The sequence below is a fragment of the Plutella xylostella genome, chromosome 18 (assembly GCF_932276165.1).
Source record: "Plutella xylostella chromosome 18, ilPluXylo3.1, whole genome shotgun sequence".
In the NCBI taxonomy this organism is placed as follows: domain Eukaryota; kingdom Metazoa; phylum Arthropoda; class Insecta; order Lepidoptera; family Plutellidae; genus Plutella; species Plutella xylostella.
Genome location: NC_063998.1, coordinates 7,652,033 through 7,672,792, shown reverse-complemented (window position 1 = coordinate 7,672,792; position 20,760 = coordinate 7,652,033).

Sequence of the window (20,760 nt, the reverse complement as noted above, 5' to 3'; positions counted from 1 at the left end):
AGTAGGTAAGCTTCTCGAGATGTCAAAATTGTGATTCGATTTCTCCTCACTTGATTTAAGCTCGGTGTCGTCCTATTTGCTTCCGTGTGAATCGGTTTCAACACAAGAGGGATCGTCCAGAAACCGTGAACAGTCGGAACGGCAAGCTTTTGTTACGAAATCGACGCTACATGATTGATAAATGAAAGTTTACCTGGATTGCATACAGCCTAGATATAATTTAATATTTTCTAAAATTAGAGGCTACTCTGTAAAACCAACGAAAATGTTTCATTATATTCTGTAAGCGTGTCTACAACTCTACAGTGTTGTTGTATATTGCTATACAGGGTGTTGCAAAAAGGGTATACTAAGCCGAAACCTACATGTGCAGCATGGTATATCTAGGCCCAAAACTCAAATCAGAATTTCAAAATTCGCGAAAACAAATTCGGGCTTAGATATACCATGCTGTACATGTAGGTTTCGGCTTAGTATACACTTTTTGCAACACCCTGTATAGTTCTTTTAAGCTCGTCCAGTCTAGCTTCCATGTTAATTAGACCGGACGGTGCGGGTGTTCCAATAACGGAACCAACCACCTGACTATGAGTCCATCAGTGACTGTGGGTACGACTTTTAGTCACTACTATACCTTGTTTCAACTAAGATGATTCCTGTGACGTTATGGAAACGTTTTTAACCGACTTCAAAAAACATTACCGTCCTCCTTCGGCAGTCGGGTAAAAAAGGAGGAGGTTTTCAATTCGTCGGGATCTTTTTTTTAGGTTTTACGGTTTTACAGATACGCTATAATGAATTTCTTTACATTTTGTCTATCGACTTAGTGTATGGGGTCGTAAAGATTTCTCTATCGACTTGGTGTATCCAATAATATTTAATTAATTGACACAGATTTCGCAATAATATTTTCCCGTAATTCGGAAAATTTTGACCAGTCACAGGAATCATCCTAGCTGAATCGAGGTATACCATCCTGCAGCCTCCTCGCCGGGCAGCCGGCGTGTAGTTAGCCCGGACCGGAGCCCCTACATCGCCGCGTCGTGTGTGAGCGTCGTGACGGACAGGAGGCTCCCACGCCGAGCCAGGGGGTCACTCTATATGACGATAAACTAAGTTTTGGGGCGCTGCTGCGCGAGCCACGACTCTATCTCGTTGTATTAAACGTGCCGATTGCACGACAGCTCTCGTTCGTTCGTTTTTCGTCAGTATAGAGTAACCCTCCTGTGCCGTACACGTCACTATTACTGCATAGAGGAAGAATCGAAAGCTTTCTAATGTGCTGGAAAAGTGTAAAAAAGTATACATTTGGATTGTGGGATGTTTATTGGATTCCTATTAGAATTATGGCTCAATCATCTGACCTCTTGAAAACAAAACACAATCATGTTGGGATAGGTTCATCCGTTTTGAAACAAGGGAGTGACAGTTTTGTTATGGTTCTTAACCTACCGCGACGAAGGCAGGGCGGCAAGCTAACGAGGCAAAGTGATGCAAGAGTGGAGCGTCCCATTGCTCACGCGCAGCCCGCCCCGCCGCCCGCCCCGCGCCCCGCGCCCCGCGCCCCGCGCCCCGCGCCCCGCCCGCCCCGCGCTGAGCATAGACAAATGCCGCTGGTGACGCCTGAGGATGATGTTATGTAAAAAGAAGTAAGTGTTTAAAAATATTTAAGAAGCCCAAGATGGCCTTAGCCTAGCAAAGGGGCAGAATACAGCGCTGTTTTACAGTGGGCCCTAGGGTAAGTAATATGACTCTATTTATTTTACAGATCATGAAAGCTCTTTGTGAAGTACCGGTTTTAACTAACTTAACTACGTTGCCACCCAGCTACTCACAAATATACACCAATACTCAAAAATACGTGTATTTATTGAGTATTGGTGTTTAAAGGTTGTGGCATTTAAATTAATTTTACTCGTAAATGGTATCTCTATATTATATTTTCACCGCTGTTTTTGTCTTATACAAATTCATCAAAAGCTGTCTTAAAAAAATGTTACAGTCCCGAATGATGCCTTCGAGGCCAATCTAGAGCACGACGTTCGAAAGTGATTTGATTGACAGACAGACATGGCAATAAGCGGTAAACAATATTATACCTTTTATTACCTATATTCCGCAACAATGAATATTTAATATAGCGCAAAGGTCAGAAAGTTTCGACTTTGTTTTGATGGCATTGTGCGATATCGTTTTGTGCTCTAAAGTCTTGCGTCATTTTGGTGTCATCGCATCGGCAGTATGGAGATCCTGACTATTCAGAGTCATATACATATAATAATCTAATTAAAATGCACAATTGAGCTTAATGACCGACTACCTGGATATCCAGCGTGCTGTGGCGTTTCTTGAGAGAACCCTAATATCCTTAAGTGAACTTTTTCTTAGGACCATTCAAAATAGTATATGTTTTTGTTGCATATTATACAGTTGGATTTACTTCAGAATCTAAGGCCGAATAATCTTGATTTAACTAACGCCAATACATATAAATTTATGGCTTGAATAGAGATTTCACACTTAATCTAGATTCAAGATTTTGATGCAAGTCGCCCTAAAGTTAATGGGAAAATTACCGCAGTTTACATAATATACTGCATCAGTGACACACAAAAGTTAGCGAGCATCCTTGTGTTCCTATCAACGACATTACAAGCTACATCTAAATACCCTCTTTAGCATTCCGTACCACCAGTGACATACGAGGCAAACTGCCCATAAGTACTGTCGATAACACAACACGATAACAAAACCCGCATCTCCCAGCGGGCATACCACCACGGTCGTTTGCGACATCACCAAATGCCAAAATAAGGTTAAAGGTATCACAACCTTCCACCCACCACCGACCTTATTCGTTAGCGTTAAAGTTTATATTACAAAAGCAAGGGTGAAGGGTTAAAGCGAGTACAATAATTGTTGGATGTTCGTAGCTCGTGGCATTCCCGCGAATGATTTATTTATGCAGAGATGATGATGTTTCGCGATTAACTGTGCAGGTAAGATGTGTTGATTTGTGTACTATCATCATTGTAAGGCGGGCCTGGGTGGTGGTCTAGGTGATTGCGGTTGTTCTACTGATTCCTTATACGGGTTTCCGCTGTGGAGGCTTATAGAGTTGTGTGATTTTGGTAGAGTTATTTTTATACTAACTCATATACTCAGATACTGAAGACTAAGGACCTGTTACACAATGTCTGGATAGTGGCTACCTGTGAGCTAAAAGACTGTCACTGTCTACAACAAATTACAGTGAGTGACAGCATGTATTTTATCCCAAGTTAACAATTATCCAGACATTATGAAACAGGCCCCAAGCTTATTTACCACTACAATCAGTGCGTAAAACCCTTAACACAACCAGTGTAAAATATAGTACTCAAACGTAAATAACAACAAATCATTCAACTTAGCCCAGCTATCGTAAGACTAGAGTGAAAAAAAATACAAAAATAAATGTAGGTAAGCGAGAATGGTTCGTGCTGGGACTGTGGGTCACTGAGCCACGCTCCTACGGGAAAGGGCATCTTCTACACCCATATGTAGCCGTGCTATGTTTGCTGACCGTATAATTTAACTGTGGGGTTACCACCACCGAATATTTGCGTTGCTCGCCTGTAAACGTCTAATCCATACAGTCAGATTTGACTATCGAGTGTCGCTGCTTGGATCATTATGGTTCGATGGTAGTAACCACACTGGTAGAGGTTTTCGAAGCTGTTAAAAAGTTTGACATTCGTCACAAATTGAAGGCTGTGTCTGCCGTTGAAGTTGGCAAGTTCTTAGGTAGGCACCAAGAAAATGCCAAAGAAAAATTTGGAAGCCTTCTGGACGACTGGATAGACCATAGATTACTGTCTGTCCTCGGCCTTCCTCATCCAACCACTACCGGCCACCTGTCTAAGGTCGTCGATCCACTCAGGTTTCTGGAAAGAATATGTATAATAAACCTATATTTATTACACATAATTATGTACATATCTAAAACCTTTCGTCTCAAAAATTTACCCTCTTATAACATCGAAACCACCAACAAGTACCTACCTATACCTACCTGTATAGGTGCTATCAGCACAGCCAATAAATATCGACGAGAAATGCTTTCCCATACAACACTTCTCGAGAAATAAACTTAATTATAGCAGCAACCGCGAGCAAACCAACGCAGTGATAATTTCAACAGATTTACACTTATTAAGACGCGAAACCACGACAAGTGTCACCTCTAACCAAACTACAAAAACGTTCGACGAAACTTAGCCCCTAACACGAACACGTAAGGACCAGAATCTCATATTTTTCTGGCCGGACTGTCCACGCACTGGTCGCTCGTTCATTGAGGCCTTCCCATGACATTATCGGTTCACTCGAATCGTGACAACCCTAAATACCACCAACACCTGAACCTAACTTACGCCGTCTCCCTACAACATAAAGTTGTAAGTCGATTGTCAGTTCAATGCGAGTAGGGTTGTTCCACGCCGGATTAATGAAACGGGCACCGATGCCCCTAAAGATGGACCTAGCATTTTATTTCCAGCGAGGAAGACACGACCAGGGAAATATAGACCCGAGGAGGCCAGCCGTATTTCACGTGGGTCGGCGAGGTCATTCCGCGGACGTTATTAAACTGTTAGTCGGGATTCGTGAGACGTGACTTATGCAAACTTTGACGGATAGGCGCTCGTGTGTGCCGGTTCTTATGTGAATGTGGGCGCCTGGTACCGCACGAGTTGCTATTGGGTAAAGTGGTATGTTTGGACGAAGATTGCTGCTTCGCTTTTCGGTATGGAGGTGTGAGAATATGTGAAATGGTATGATTGTTGAGAAGATTCTATGGTCCACTGTTATAATAGAACTACCTACTTATGAAAAGGTTTAAGAATTTAGTTTCTTGGTTTCTTTACTGATATTAAGCAATATGATATTGTAAGTATAACAACAAATATGACTTTTCTCATCCAACGGTCTAGGATAAGCCATGCGTAAAGGTTATAACGGCAAATAAATTGTAAGAGTGGTCTCAGACCTATCCAATCAAACCTATTATTCACAGCCAACAATTGCCTGAGTTTTCACATAAACACTCAATACCTTTACATCATTGTGGCGCTTCCTGCACCAAGAGAAAGAGGGACAAAAAGTTGCACGAAACCATCAGAAGACGAAGTACCCGGCACTTGGCAATTAATACAGTTTTTGTGGTACAACTAGGAAGCTTCTATAACAGTAACCGCGCAAAATGTGGGAATATTTCGCGCGGTACAATGCGAAAATGCGCGCGTTTTTTCGATCCAAAGAACGCGCGTCGATCGTAATTATCTGCGCGGGTTTATATGAACTGATATGAGCGGGGCCGCTGCCACCGTTCACTGCTAACTCAGGGTTACTGTAACTAAACTAAAGTTAAATACATAAAGTAAAGTTAATTTTAATGAAATGTGATTATTATATATTATACTTTTGGATTTATGTTTATAATGTGTTTTTGATACTACCCAATAGAATATTTTTATACTTAATTAAACTATTTGAAAAGTTCCTCCAATTTATTTAGGCGTAAGTAAAGTTCAAGGATGGCTACGAGCTTTGCTGGTATAATATTTAGAAGAAAGCAAAGGCTTACAGTTTTCCAACAAAAAACATAAAAAAAAACATCTAAGAACCGCTAAAACCTTAGTTAACTCTCACCACCTCACACGGTGCAATTGGCCTCGCCATAAGTTTTTCACGAGGAAAAGCCCACACAATGCTCGCTTGCCACGCACCCAGCCGGGTAGGCAGTGGGAAACCGACCCACCCATTACCATGCACTGGACAGTTATTGTGCACCGATCACACCATTATACTCCTTCCTCATTCCCTGCTAATGAAGATCAAGTTATGATATCTACATGTTGAGAATTATCGTATGGGACTCTAGTTTGAAAGGGCTTTTAATTGTTCGAAGTACGCAGTTCTGTCTGGTAAGTTTTACCGTTATACGTTGTAAGTGTGCAACTTTTTTATTATTTCCGACTAGAACATTTGCAATTCTTACAGATTGCCCGATAAATTTATAAAAAAATGGCCGAAGAGAAAATAATGCAGGAGGTCAGTAATTTAAATATGTATGAATCAAAAGGTTACGACTGTTTGAACTCATCATTACATTAGGACCTTGCAATCACATCCGTCAAATCTGAATACTCGTACCTATCGAATAGAGGTCAAATCAAAAGTACAGTCCGTTCACAACCATTCCATCCATTCCATTGGCCCGTACGGATAATTGCACTTTTGGGTTGGAAATGAGAGTCGATCTTGTATACTGAATATTAAGAGTCATAACCCAATACTGTCTCTTGCCTTTTAAAACACTGGTTATGATTGAAGGTTCTGATTCTTGCTGTGAGTCCTTGACTCCTCGTCAATGCTGTATCACTGTCACATTCAATAAACATTGTGAACACTACAGTTGGAATTTCAATTTGCATGCCATTATTGATAAACATCTGATACGAAGAAGACCTTGCAAGTTGCAAACTGAAGATGTGCAGGTACTCTCTGACGTCATAATGTGCTCAGCTACATAATGTCGCAAAAGAAATATAGTAGGTACCTAATATAGTAAAGGGGGTGACTTGGAGGGTCATTCTGAACCCCTTTTAATCTATGACTTTTGCAAATACCCTTTTTCAACACCCTGTATAAAACTTTTCGACTTTTCTTGCAGTCTTTGTACCTAGCTTTTATTCACGGCCATAGGCTTTAGCCATCAAACAACACTTATTCACAAAAACCTTATTAGCAAGCAGTATACCTTGCACCTCTACTCCCATTAATTATGTTAAAATTGTCTCTTCCATCCAAAGGTTGTCTGATAGAGATTGCTTTAAGCAATAAGACCGCCTTTTTGTACTATTTTATAAATACGCTGTGAAATGATAATGTTTTCTTTACGAGTAATGGTGCAAAATAAATGCTTATTCCCGATCGTAATGTAATTAACTAGTTTCTTCTGGCTAGCTCTTCCCGTCGCCTGGTCCCCTGGTACACGGCGTGAGTAACGGTCGCACGCAACGTGAGTCCCACGGCCTCACGGAGCCTGGGCTGACACTGTTCGTACTAGGACACCAGCACATGGGAAGTTCGGGACTAACTGTGCTACCACAAAAAACTTTAAACACTGTTTAACTAGTGTTTTAAACGAAATTTGACAGACTTTGTAGGCGTTTGACAGCGCCTAACATCTGTTAAATACTGTCTAAGTTTTTGTGGTAAGGCCCTAATAGTCTAAGGTCGAAACTTTTGTAATATGTGACATGCTACCTAATACGTTTTTCAAATTACTATTACTAGGTAGTATAAAGGAAAGTCGCTTTTCGCGTCTATGTGTGACGATGTATATATCTCTGCTTAGACACAACGGATTAAATGCCGTTTTTTATTTAATATGTAGAGAAAAAGGTTTATATGTAGGTACTTATTGATTCCCACGGGTAAAATTTTTAAGTCGTAGGTACTTAGGTACTTACCGATGTTTGCGAAATCTCGAAATAGCTAGTACCTACAGATATTTCAGCATCTACCAATAATCCTATCGAGATAAATAGGTAGCCTCTCAATGTATAACATCAATATCGGCCCAGCTCAACAAAGGAATACGTTTTACATTAGCACTTAACGCCTTAGGCTCATTAGATATTCACGCCAATATCTCACTCCATTTACCCACGCTGTCAAGTCCAATCTTAATAAGCGAAGGGGTTCATAAATAAATCCGATTATTAACACTATTCGTGTCGACAACCAACAAATCAATTGGTGTTAAACGTGTTTATTAATGTCAATTTGCGCTTGGTCGTGCGCCCGCGCACCAATTATTGGCTATTTTTCGCCCGAACACAAACACAGGGACAGGTGTGAATTGTGAAGCGAGATCGACGGACTTTCGATTTGTTGACCAATGTGTGCACAAACTTCCTCAAATTCACAGTGCACTTTAAATGCACTGTGAATTTGAGGAAGCTGTGAAGTAGTTTTTATTTTAAATTTTGTCTTATATTTATACTTAACTGTATTTATTTGAAAAAAAACACAATTAGGTACTTACTTTATTTTATTTCACAGAATCGCACAGCAAAAGAAGTTCTTTCTCTTTTGGCTTTCACTACCACCATGCGACTCCCTGACAAGTAAATTCCAATATACCTATAGATAGATAGATTATACTTTATTTGCACGCAAGAGACACAATCATAGATCTAGGTACAAAAGGCGGTCTTATCACTAAAAGCGGTTTCTGCCAGGCAACCTTTGGGTGGAGGAGGAGGAGATCAGATTATCATCATCAGCCTATAGTAGTCCACTGTCCCGAATAATCGGGAATTGTACCGATTTCGACTCACAGAATAATCAAGATAATTATTCTGAGTGTAGACGAGCCTTAATATTAATATCGGCGAGTGGAGGGTAGACGATAATATCCACGTAAGCGAGCAGCGCGGGAGCGCTTTGCACCTTTTGTGTGAGCAGCCGCGGTGAGTCAGAGTGAGGGAGTGATCAGTATCGTGGGTGCGTGAGGACCCGGCGGAGCGGAGCCGAGGCGCCCAGGCTCGGGGAGCCGAGGCGGGCGTGATGGCCCGGTTCAGACAACAGCCAGTTACTGCAAGTGCGCAGCTAAGTGACCTTTCTACTTACCTTTTATCTCCCGTTTATGATTGATAAGTTATACACTTGATTTCTTTATGTACCAATTGTGTTTATAATGAGTAAGGAAACTAAGGAGGTAATGTAAGGTTTAAAGGAGGTACGAGTACATACCGTACCCGTACCGTGTGATAATAGATAGATAAGACATTCAGTGCGCCAGGGGAAACAATCCCATGTGATCAGTGTAAGAAGCTAGGGAAACAATCCCATGTGATCAGTGTAAGAATCTAGGGAAACAATCCCATGTGATCAGTCCCAGGGAACAACCCTGCTAGCGAGGCACGGGGTGGCTATAGGGGAGGTTGGAGGCCACTGGGGTGAAACCCCTAAGAACATCAGGATTATCCTTGACATTCAGACGATCAGGTTATTAGACTGATCGGTCATCACGTGTGCGTGATATTAAGTAACTAATATGTTTATGATATATCCCATATTCAGTTCGTCACCGTGATTAGTATGTTTGTACTAATCACGGTTATTAACAGTTCAGATATTCGCGTTTAGGCCCGGGTCTCCTATTACGCGCCGTAGATCGCGTCCAGCGTCTCGCCGTAGGCCGCGTCACGATGCTCACTACATCTACGCGAAAACGTCTGCGTGTGAGGGAGACCGCATCAGTACATTTCTATAGTGAGCATCGTGACGCGGCCTACGGCGTGACGCTGGACGCGAACTACGGCGTAAATAGGAGACCCGGGCCTTACTCATAATATATATAAATAGTTTAATGATTCGCGACATCCACTGCTGGTCGTAGGCCTCCAAAGCACGCCACCGAATGCGATCAATCCTCATCCAATTATTACCACCTTTCGCAAGTCACCATCCCATCTAGCCGGTGGGCGTCATACACTACATTAGCCCAGTCGTGATCTCCAAATACATACTCACATAAAGCAAGCAATGAAAAAGTTCCATGCCGTTCATTGCCGTTCCATGTCACTGGATCTTTTTCATTGCTCGTGACCCATGATAACCAAGTTCCCCTGCTAAGACCTGACCCATCATCTGTCACGTCCAGTTGAGCCGTCCGGCGGTGGCGGCGGGTCGCGGGTCGCGTGCTATTTGTTAAAGTCATTAGGTGAGGAGATGCGCCGTTGATATTTAGTCGCCGCCGGTGAGGCAACACTTGCGGATGACACGACCGGCCTGCCTCGGGGGCTGGTTGCACCGAGGTGCTAAACGTGGTTAAAGTAAAAGCTTAGGTTTGTTGCTTGGCACTGACGATGTTTAGTTAAGAGCTATGATGTGATTTTGCATGTAGCACTAAGTATTTTGCGTGGAAAAAAATGTTTAATAGATCACACGCTGTCCGTCCATATACGGTGCTGCAAAACAGGTACGTTCGCATTTTCCGATTTACTATAACATCCAACTATGTCAACCTATTCTGTATAATATCTGTTTTTTTATAATACTACTACTTTTCTGTATTTCGAGAAAGTGCGGACGAACTTTGGATTATTATATTTGGAATTTTGTGTCTGAAATAAACGTATATTCCTTGTATCCGAAAACTTTAAAAAATCCTCTCAGTAATGGTTTTGGTTTAATCCGAGTTCAACTAACCCCACATGGTGCAAGCGGGCTGCGCAGGCGCATCGCGGGCGGCGGGTTCGTGTGGTCGTGCCCGCAGCTAGATTAAACTATTGCACCTCACAGCGCCGACATTTCGGTCTCCATGGCAACCGAAAACACACGACTTTCTGCCTTTCTGCTCATTTAACTCACCGTGACCATTCACCTGCCTTTTAATCCTAACTCCATAAAGTCCAAATTCGGGGCGAAATTGAGTAGCCGTGTGACGTCGTGAGTTTGTGAAATAGGTTGGTTGAAACATTTGGTTGTACGAATGGGAGCTGTCGAATGTTGGCACGAAATTCTGGTAGCAAATCAGTGCTAAGTTGCGTGTCATTGCATGTGGCGGAGAGGCCACTTCAGCCTTATCGTCATCGATTAACTATTAATGATTCGCGAGTTAGGTACCTATCTATTGCCTACGTTGGATCGTCGTTTTGACAGGCATAAGAATAGCAGCTTTGGATTTGGGGATGGTCGTACTAATACTGATACTGCAGTGCTCATACATGGATTCACACGCAGTAACATTCAACTTCAGGACGTGGGCCTCCTCTAAGACAGGTTGGTGATATCTCCCTACACAAATGTGCAAAAATATGTATCACTAATTCCTTTATGTAAATATTTGCTCCAGTTGGCATTCGAACCAGGGACCTTCGTCACAAAAGTCAGAGTTACTAACTGTTGAGCCAGACAAACCAGTATCCAAACTAAAGTACAGGATGTTCCAATGAAACAAATAGCGCGACAGAATACTCCCGATAAAACCGGACCTCTCTCCAGTCAGCGATGAATTAATAGAGCTGCCGTCGCTATCTCTATCGCCGACACGCATTAGCCGCTAACAGTCACGATCTGGACACCCTGTATTACTTAGCAGTGGAATTGGAATAATAATAAATGTTGGAGCAGCTGTGTTTTCGAGCTTAGATGATTTGGTTTCATGTAATTTCGGTGTAAGTTTTTCAAAATTGGTTTTTTCAGTCTAACTTCACGCAGTATAAATTATAGGTACATAGCCTAGAGAGTGTGATAAAAAGGATTCCTTTTGATTTTTTGTTACTTCACTATCGTATAAACGTCACCACATCACGTATCACCAGCGATTGATATTGTTTGACGACATTATACATACGGCGCTGTGATTGGTAGTTTATCGACGTTGATAACGAATCGTGTAGCGGCCGCAGTCCCTGGCCGAATCTATCAGGTGATCAAAATCAGTGGTTGCACTTTACACCTCTCCTCACATCACGACCTGGCGCCTTATTTTCTTGTTACTATTTCTTTATCGCCAACAATTATCATATAATTATTATATACTACATTCACGAACAATTAAAAAAAATCAGTAGCAGTAGAACCAAATTACTCCAAATGGAAAAGTTAATATAAATAAAAAACAATGCTGTATGTATACAATACACAGACAGAAAAATATTGAATGTAACGAAGATTAAAATCAAAAAAAAAACGTGTTCATATTCAAAGCGATAGTGATAAATGTAAACGTGTGATGATAAAACCCGTGGGTCACGATAGCCGAAAGATTTCTCTAATGTGTTGAATTAATTCCTGCTAATGCACACTGGACTTAGATCACTTAGTTCAAGCTTTTGAGATAGATAAAGCTTTGCGGTAGCTTTCTAATGCTTAAGAGACATACATTATGGATAAGAGAATGTCTAGGTACTGAAACATTACAGTTTTAAAAGTGTGAAACATGGAGACATAATTATCATAACAAATACATAAGCATGATCATTCATTCATTATTAGGTACTAAGTGTACAAAAGGTGTTAAGAGGCTTTATAGACGTCATCTGTTTCATCCACACTCTAAAACGGTTTACTTAAACCTTCAGAACATCAAAACTATAATATATCATCGTATCCAAAGAAAATCCCTCTTAGCCTAACCTCTCTTAACCCTTTAGCCGGCCAATAAAATAAAACTGTCTAATCCAACCTATTAAATGATCTCAATACAAAATGAGAAGGCAGCAGTCACGTCTGTAGTACACACATGGTGTATTCAAACGGTCCTTAATTACAATCGCGGGTCGCAACTGGAGCCCGCAATAAATCGTAGGATGCGCCGGCGCAGCGGCTCGCATGTCCGATGGGTTTGCTCCCACGGGCCTTAATTGATTTGACCCTTGGCCTTCCTATGCGAATGTTCAGTTCCGCGACAAGTGGGCCGAACGAAGTGGGCCGTATCGGTAGCGCGATCGATCTGTGGTGTGATGTTTATGGTGGCGATTTCTTGGGAATATTTAGGTGCTAGTGAACTTACGTTCTTAGTTAAAGCCTTAGTTAGCGAAAGATGGATATAAATCGACTGTAGCAATTAACAATGTCGTAAGTGAAAAACCGCTACTTTTCAGTAGAGCCGTTTTAAGTTTTAAATATGACTAAAATAGTTCTAAAATTTACATTACTCTATCTATCTTAACCAAATTCGGCATGGTGACTTAGTTTTAAATGTGCTACAAGGTAGTAAGATAAAAAGTTAGTATTTTTGATAGGAAAGGTGAAAAAAGGCACATGTGACATTATTAACCGTCAAATCCCAGATTAACTTTGTCGGAAGAGTTAGATCCAACAATGTTAACTGGACTTGGTATTATAAATTTTGTTGGTAGTGGGAGATTCAACAATGTTCACTGAACTAAGTACTCAAAATTTTGTCGGAAGTGGGAAATCCTGCTATTTTAAGTGGACTTTATATTCTTTACGATGTCGGATTTATGCTTTCCTGAATAATTTTTTCCATGAAAATTGTAGTTTTCCATTATTTCGTTTCTATTTTCTAAGATAAATTTTAGTTATCAATTATGATAATGCAACGATAATCTGCTTATAGTTCTAGACACAAAACTGAATGTCGCAGTTTCTTAAGGCATGCTAAGAACGGGAAATTCGGGAAACTTCGTCACATATTCTCCTCGGCCATTCTTCAGAGCCTGAAGACAAAATTTTTCAGCCAGTGAGTCCTGCCAGTGAGGACGTATGTTGCAGAGACCTGGACACTGACGGTAGGACTGGTCCACCGATTTCAAATCGCTCAGCGTGCTATGGAGAGAGCTATGCTTGAGGTTTCTTTGATAGATCGTATCAGAAATTAGGTTATCCGTCAGAGGACTACGGTTACCGACATAGCTGTCAAAATATGCAAGCTGAAGTGGCAGTGGGCTGGTCATATCTGCCGAAGAATCGATAACAGTTGGGGTAGACGAGTTCTCGAGTGGAGACCACGAACACACAGACGCAGGGTGGGGCGCCCTCCTGCCCGCTGGACCGTAGGCGGGTAGCCGGTTGGAGGAGGAAGTCCGAGAACCGAGTGTTGTGGCGCTCATTGGGAGAGGCTGCAACTGAGATTTACCAACTCCTCAATGAGTGCTGGTGTTGCGGTACAGTGCCAGGTAACTGGAACGGAGCGGTCATAGTTCCTTTGCATAAAGACAAAGGCTCTCTCCAGGTCCGCAACATTCACCGTGGCATCAGCCTCTTAAGTATCGTTGATTCTGTATGCAAAAATATTGATTGAAAGGGTATATAGGGAGACAGAGAATAAAAAATCTTGGATGTGTTGGCATGGTATTTGAAGAAAGGGAATGGGATTTGTGGATTACGATCTTATCACTACGTATAATGTCACAGATAGGTCCTGGTTTAACAGAGTTCTGTGCCTTCTTAGATTTAGGAAATGCTTTTATAGTAAGGAGGAATGATTTGTGGGACACAATGTCCGTTTATGGAGTGGACAGCCAATTGACGCGACCACTGGGATCCCTTTAGGGACTTTGGCTTGCGTTAGGATAAATAGAGCCTACACTGACTGGTTTAGCATCCACAGGGGTGTTAAGCCCTGCTTAATGTGTGCTTCGCCTTGGGTGTTTCATTTATTTAAAGAAAGTTATGTTAGGGATATAAAAGATGATAAAAAGGATTGCGAATCGAAAATTTACTTCTTAAGTGCATGCTGTACGCTGACAATTAAGTCTTACTATCATCGTCGGTAGAACAGCTGCAAAAATAAGTAACTTTCCGGTATGATGTTTAAAAATGAAGGGAATGAAAGGCGAAAGTAATGATGTTTGAAAGAGATGAAACGGTGACTGAGTGTAAGATCACGATAGAGAATTAAAGATTACAGCAAGAGAATGAGTTTGTATTGTTTGGGTATCCTGTTAACGAGAGATGTAAGGGTTATTGAAAGTGAAAGTGGGAAATCAGATAAATTTATTGGAGCCTGGAACTCTGTAATGAGGAGTCAGAAAGTGTCTCAAAAAGCTCGTTTGGATGTTCATGAGAGTGTTGTTCCCTACGCTGATGTCATTTATTATTGTTATCACTAAAGATCTAGCATACTCGTATCCTTGCAGCTGTACAGTAAGAGGCCGAGAAACCTGCAGGTTACAGTGCACGTGACTGCACTAGTTCATCTTCAAATCCAATAGGAATTTTACTGACAGTTGTTATCCAAAAAACAACAAATAAATAATAAAATATCGGTACCTATAAACATACAGAATGTAAAAGCAATGCTCCTGAAATCATGAACCACGTGCTCCTTCAGTCCAACTAAAATATATAAATACCTACGCAAATTATCATTTTTTTCAGTTTACCATACAGAATTACCTACTCTGGAATATTACGAGTATGTATGGGATTTCTAAAGATGTGAGTGTTAAATTAAAGTAAACTATTTTTGTAGATACCAGAGCTTTTAACTGTTTTTGAAAATTCTGCCCTTAATAAATTTACAGTAAGAGGCCTTCCTTACTAGGCCATGGTCACATCAGCAACTACGTATCCAAGCAGTAGGTATATTGAAATGTATGGTATTAGCGACGATGCCACACCGTCGTCGTCGCCAAGTGAGTTAGGTACCATAAATTTCAATACTTACAGCTTGGACACGTTGCTGGTAACGCGGTCAATGAGGTTCTAGTGAGGCTGGGCTCTAACTTTTATAGAGAGCCGGTCGAGATTTTACAACGTTTACAGAAAATAATGGTACATTGTACCACATCCAACTCAATAGTTTAACATTATGTACAAATAACAAGGTCGGTTCTTCCATATCCGACAATCACAAGGGAAAGAAGAACAAAAAATAAAGTCGGTAATACCATATACAACAGTAGTACTTGAAACGCAAGCAAGTAACAATGTGGGATGTGGTACATCCGACTCAAAATTAAAATAATGCGCAGTTAATACTGTTGGATGTGCCGTTTGCTACAATGTTACCTGTTCAGTACTGTTTATACAACTTCCATACGAAAATTTAATAAAATATTAATTGTTAAAAAAAAATACATTGTATTGGGCAAGCATGTTAATGTGAGATGCTATAAAAATATATATTTGTTTAATTGTATCCGTTTTAATGGAACATGTTTGTACACAAATCTTCAAATTCTGTCATACATTGTCTTGAGATCTTTACCCGTTCCTTGATACACTAAGTCTACCATTATTTAGAGCAAGACATTATAGTTTCATTATTTTTATAAATTAATTGATCTTAAAGACCACATAATAAAATTGTATAACGCAACTTGGGCTCCTCCCGCTAACATGGCGGGAAGTGGTAGATACGACCGGCCGCCCCGCTCGCCCGTCCCGGGAACAGTGTCGCAACATACTTACCGACAGTGTTAAGCGGTCGCCATGAACAGATCCGACTTTTTTCCACAAGAAAAATCGGGAAATATTCATAATTAAGAGCTGAAACTTTCCTAACACCTTCCTTATTGATATTATGACCTTCTAGTGCAATAAACTGAAAAATGGCCAAAAGTCAGTTACGACATTGTTAATTGCTACAGTCGAAATGACGTCACTATTATTCACACATAAAAATCTTGTGGACACTATACCTATAAGTAAGCAGTTAAGCACCTAATTATTGTCAGACAACATTATCATTACATAATAGTGTAGGTAATATCCATGTAAATAGGATTAAGTACCTAATTCAAAATGAATAGCCCACTTACAACTGCAGTCTGAATATCACGGCAATATTTAAAGCTTAAAGCTCAAGTCACGTCACAACAACTCATAAAACCGATCAGCGAGAGAACATAATTTACTGTAACGTAGATGAAATCCCGCGCGCAAATACCACCCTTATTAAAAGGGAATAAAACTGTTGAGATTATGATGTGCGTGTCAGAGGGAACGCTATATCGAGGCGGTAATTTTCAATAAACACTTCGTTTATTGAATTACTCATCTTTGGCAGACTCTCGCGGGATGAACATACGGGTTAATTCTTTGATATAATGGTATGGAAAACACTTTTTAATAAGTTTCCTTCACTTTGATCACTACTTTATACGTCTTCACGGTGTCGAACCTTACAAAAGTTCTGTTTTTTTTCTCTATGCTAAGAGTAAACTACTCATTTACTTCGATTACTGATTTTGACAATAACCTTCATAATTCTGCTTCTAATATCTGCGTGCTCCCAAGGGGCACATCCAACACTACAACTACTAAATTATTTATTCCTAACGACTAACGACTAAATCAAGGCTCCCATGCTACGTTTTCCTACCCACTGTCTTCACGCGAGAGCTATCGTCACTTGCACAGATTAGCAGATACGATGAAACGTAAGGTAGGTAGCGTTTACCTTTCATTGGCATTGCCGACGGTGCGGCGGCAGCGTTTCCGTTAAAAATCCGTTCGGCCCGATACGTACGATACCAAGGTGGACACTAACCTTTATTGTTTGGCCCGATACGTACGATCCCAATAGGTGGAAGTTTACCTTAAATTGTATTTTAAAGAAGCCTTCTCCACACTGTCGTGCCGTAGAGCGGAACTGCTCGCACAAGACGGATGGCCGGCACGGCGGACCGTCCACTCACGCGCAGCGCCGACTATCAATTATGTATTTGCGCAATATTTACACCGATTAGATGGATGTATATTTGAGGATTATTATATTTACTCGGTGAATTACAAACATTTATTAGGTTTATCAAAAATTGTAATGATGTCAGTGAAAAAATAATAATTAGGTTACGAGGAATAATGCACTGCAGGAAGGCGTAGGGCGTAGTGGAATAGACAACCATTAAAGGTGTAGCTTGAATTGCTAATGAATATACCTACTTCACTTAGTTTACATAACTCGAGTATCTGTAGTTATATCTACGACAACATAAAAATATGGATACCTTCCAATTCCTATGCCAATTGAATGTCTCCAAAACGTATAACCCCACTATGATCCCACTGCACCCATCCGTCGATGAAGATAGGGCGTTGCAACAAATACTTATCCTGGAGCAGCGCCGACCCTGTCGCCTCCCACTCGTTACAAGTTAATCATTTGCTAATGAATTCTGGAGCGTGGGCCGGAGAATAGCCGGCCGAAGCTGGGCTGTACGAGCTCTCGATGCTTTATACCTGGAATAAAATACATACGTGGTGTACAGTTGTACACCTTTGAGAGGTGTCTAAGGAGAAATAGAGCCATAACGGATAGAACGATTTAAATTTGTATTTGGATCGTGGTGATATTCGTGAAATGGACTCATTATTTTATTATGTGGTACACATGGCAGTTACTGTCTATAGATAACATAAATACAGCATGTCGTTTATTCCACAGGTAGCCATTATCCAGACATAAAACAACAGCCTATTGCCCTTATTGACCTCGAATGTCAAGATAGACAGCTTATAAAAACCCCTAGTTTACAAAATTTCAGTTCAAATCCCAGTCTAGTATAGTCTATTTAGTCTATGTCCCGCGGGCTGGCCCAGTCCGATCATTTGTCCATGCTAATTGCTATGCACAAATTGCACATAATTTATACAGCACCGCTGTGCAACAAGACCCCACCACGGCATGTTGTGTGAAGGATGAATAATGGTGTCCATGCTGGGATTGTTGTGTAAACAGAACATAACATGAACACTCATCTTTTATTAGTTGGCTAAAGTAGGCAGTGCATTGTTTTATCCACTTTCTGCCGGTGTAGATACTGTACTTATTGACTATTACGTTTTTTGGCAAATTTAAATTAAGTTTTTTTTTGTTCTTGATTGTAGAAATAATTAAATGTGTGTCTCAAAAAAAAAGTTTGTCGATTTTTAACCATGGGGCTTCCCAAACCCAATCATGGATCATACAAATTTGCCTACTCTCCTTATAGGCACCAAAAAGAACCAATGCTATTTTTTCCGATTCAAATTACGTCTATCGATTTTAATTTGGTTTTCTATCAAGTACCCGTTACGGACATCGAACAAATGAAGATTTTAAAACTACATACATATGTCGCAGGCATCTGGTTTAATCTCCTGTTTGATTGAACCGCTAGCCCGTTCATTGGATGACGCTACTCAGTTGAATGACTAAAGAACAACTCGTCAAGTGGTTGACTGTAACGTCCAACGTCTTGACTGAACGTTATTCAGCGAAGTCGTTAAATGTGATAGTATAGCAACTTTGTAATGTCTGGTTGGGATGAACATGACCAGACAAGAGTCAACAAAAATACTATGTTTCAAAGCTCTCATCTCACAAATTAACTAAACAATAACAATAAACGTACCTATTGTTGTTCATAATTATCCAGTTTAAGCACATTTTTTTCTTTGAAACTATCCGCCGGGTGTAATAATAGGTAAATCCATGTTGTCACACTATTTTAACATAAATAACGCACTTTAAAGCTATTTGCAAAAAATAACAATACAAGTGCTTTTTGTGTCAGCTGTTCGCTGTTAGACGCCATATTTGTTTTATTCACCACCTGACTGATCTTAAGTCCGCTAACTAGTTGGACGTTTTGTGACGCTTGTACAATCAACGTTCGGCCTAGTCATACAACTGAATAGCGTCATCCAATGAACGGGCTAGCGGTTCAATCAAACAGGAGATTAAACCAGATGCCTGCGACACATACATTACTTTAGTCAGTATTTTTACAACAAAATGGTAATGTGGCAATGGCCGCCCACGCCCCATTGTGTCGGTCTATCGGTGCTGTTGCCAATTCTACATCTCCCGTTGAACTCTCACGCAATTTGGTGAGTTTTGTAACTCACTGACTCACACTTTTTGAGGTGTGCAGGGCACGTTCGGTAATATTTTTTGATGATTTGAATATGTATTCAATTTATGTATCATTCAAATATTATTACAGTTGGACCTATGTCCAGTGTTAGAATCAATGGTGTAGCAAAATGTTTGTTAATGAATTTCCTAAAAATGTAGAACAAAATTTGTTTAGATTGACCCCATAAGTCGGCTTTCGGTCCTGTGTTCTCTATCTAATCGAGATCATTCATCAATTTGTTAATGCTGATCTGTTCTTTATGAAAATATAGCATGAAAGAACCTACGTAGTAGGAAAAACTTACAGGTTTTAAAATGCATCCAAGTAGCAACCTTTATTTTTTCCTCTAAGTACTTATATTAACTGTAGGTAAAAAAAAAACAACTAATTTTTTATCATTTCGTTACTAACGTAATATCAGGTCAATTTTAAGGAAAATATAGTGGTTTATCGAACGCGCCTCGTGTAGTAGGTAGTGAGTTGCGACCGCTATAATCAGTGTAATCATAGAATTTATCACTTCACGCTGAAATTGAATAATACTTCATTCATATTTGCAGGGAATTATACTATGGGACTATACTATTTACTAGCTTCTAACACTTATTCATCAAACTAGCTTATTCCCGATTTGCTTCGCACTAAAACTCGAATCGCTCCCTGAGCTTTGGCACAATAGCCAGATTTTATGACAGTTGGCGAGATTAATACTAAAAGCAATTTCCGCCAAGATATTTTAACGAATTAGATTTAAATTACACTAGGTACTTGCTTTCAATCTGAAATAGACTACTGGTAGTCACAGATAGTCTGTCCTGTAATATAAGTTAGGAAACAGTTTCTGTCATCCAGCGTTATCATAATGCTTGGTCATTATGATGACGCTGGATGCGACGCAAATCTATAATAATATATTAAGTAGTATAATAATAACGCTGTTTATTAACGTTATTAGGTACCTTAACGCTTTATTTGTTTACGTAAAATATCAAAACCTATCCGAATCTGTCGCAGTTTGTTCCGTGCCGCGTCCTACAATGAGGAGTTACTCTACACTGACGAAAAACTAACTAACGTGAGCTATCGTGCAATCATCACGTTTAATACAACAAGATAGAGTCTTGCGCAGCAGCTCTCCGAAACTTAGTTTTTCGTCATATAGAGTGGCCCCCCTGACGATGATATCTCTTCTCCGGTCACCATCGCGGACCGGGGTCACTCCACGTCGCCTGGGAACCGCGCGATAGCTCATCTCACGTGCCTCCATTTATACACTCGTGATCCACAAACTGAGGCAAACTGGGGATTCTGCAGGCCAGTTCAATGCTGAGTTGTACTAAAAGTGTGACAAATAAGGAAACATGTTAGGCTTAGAACTTATTTT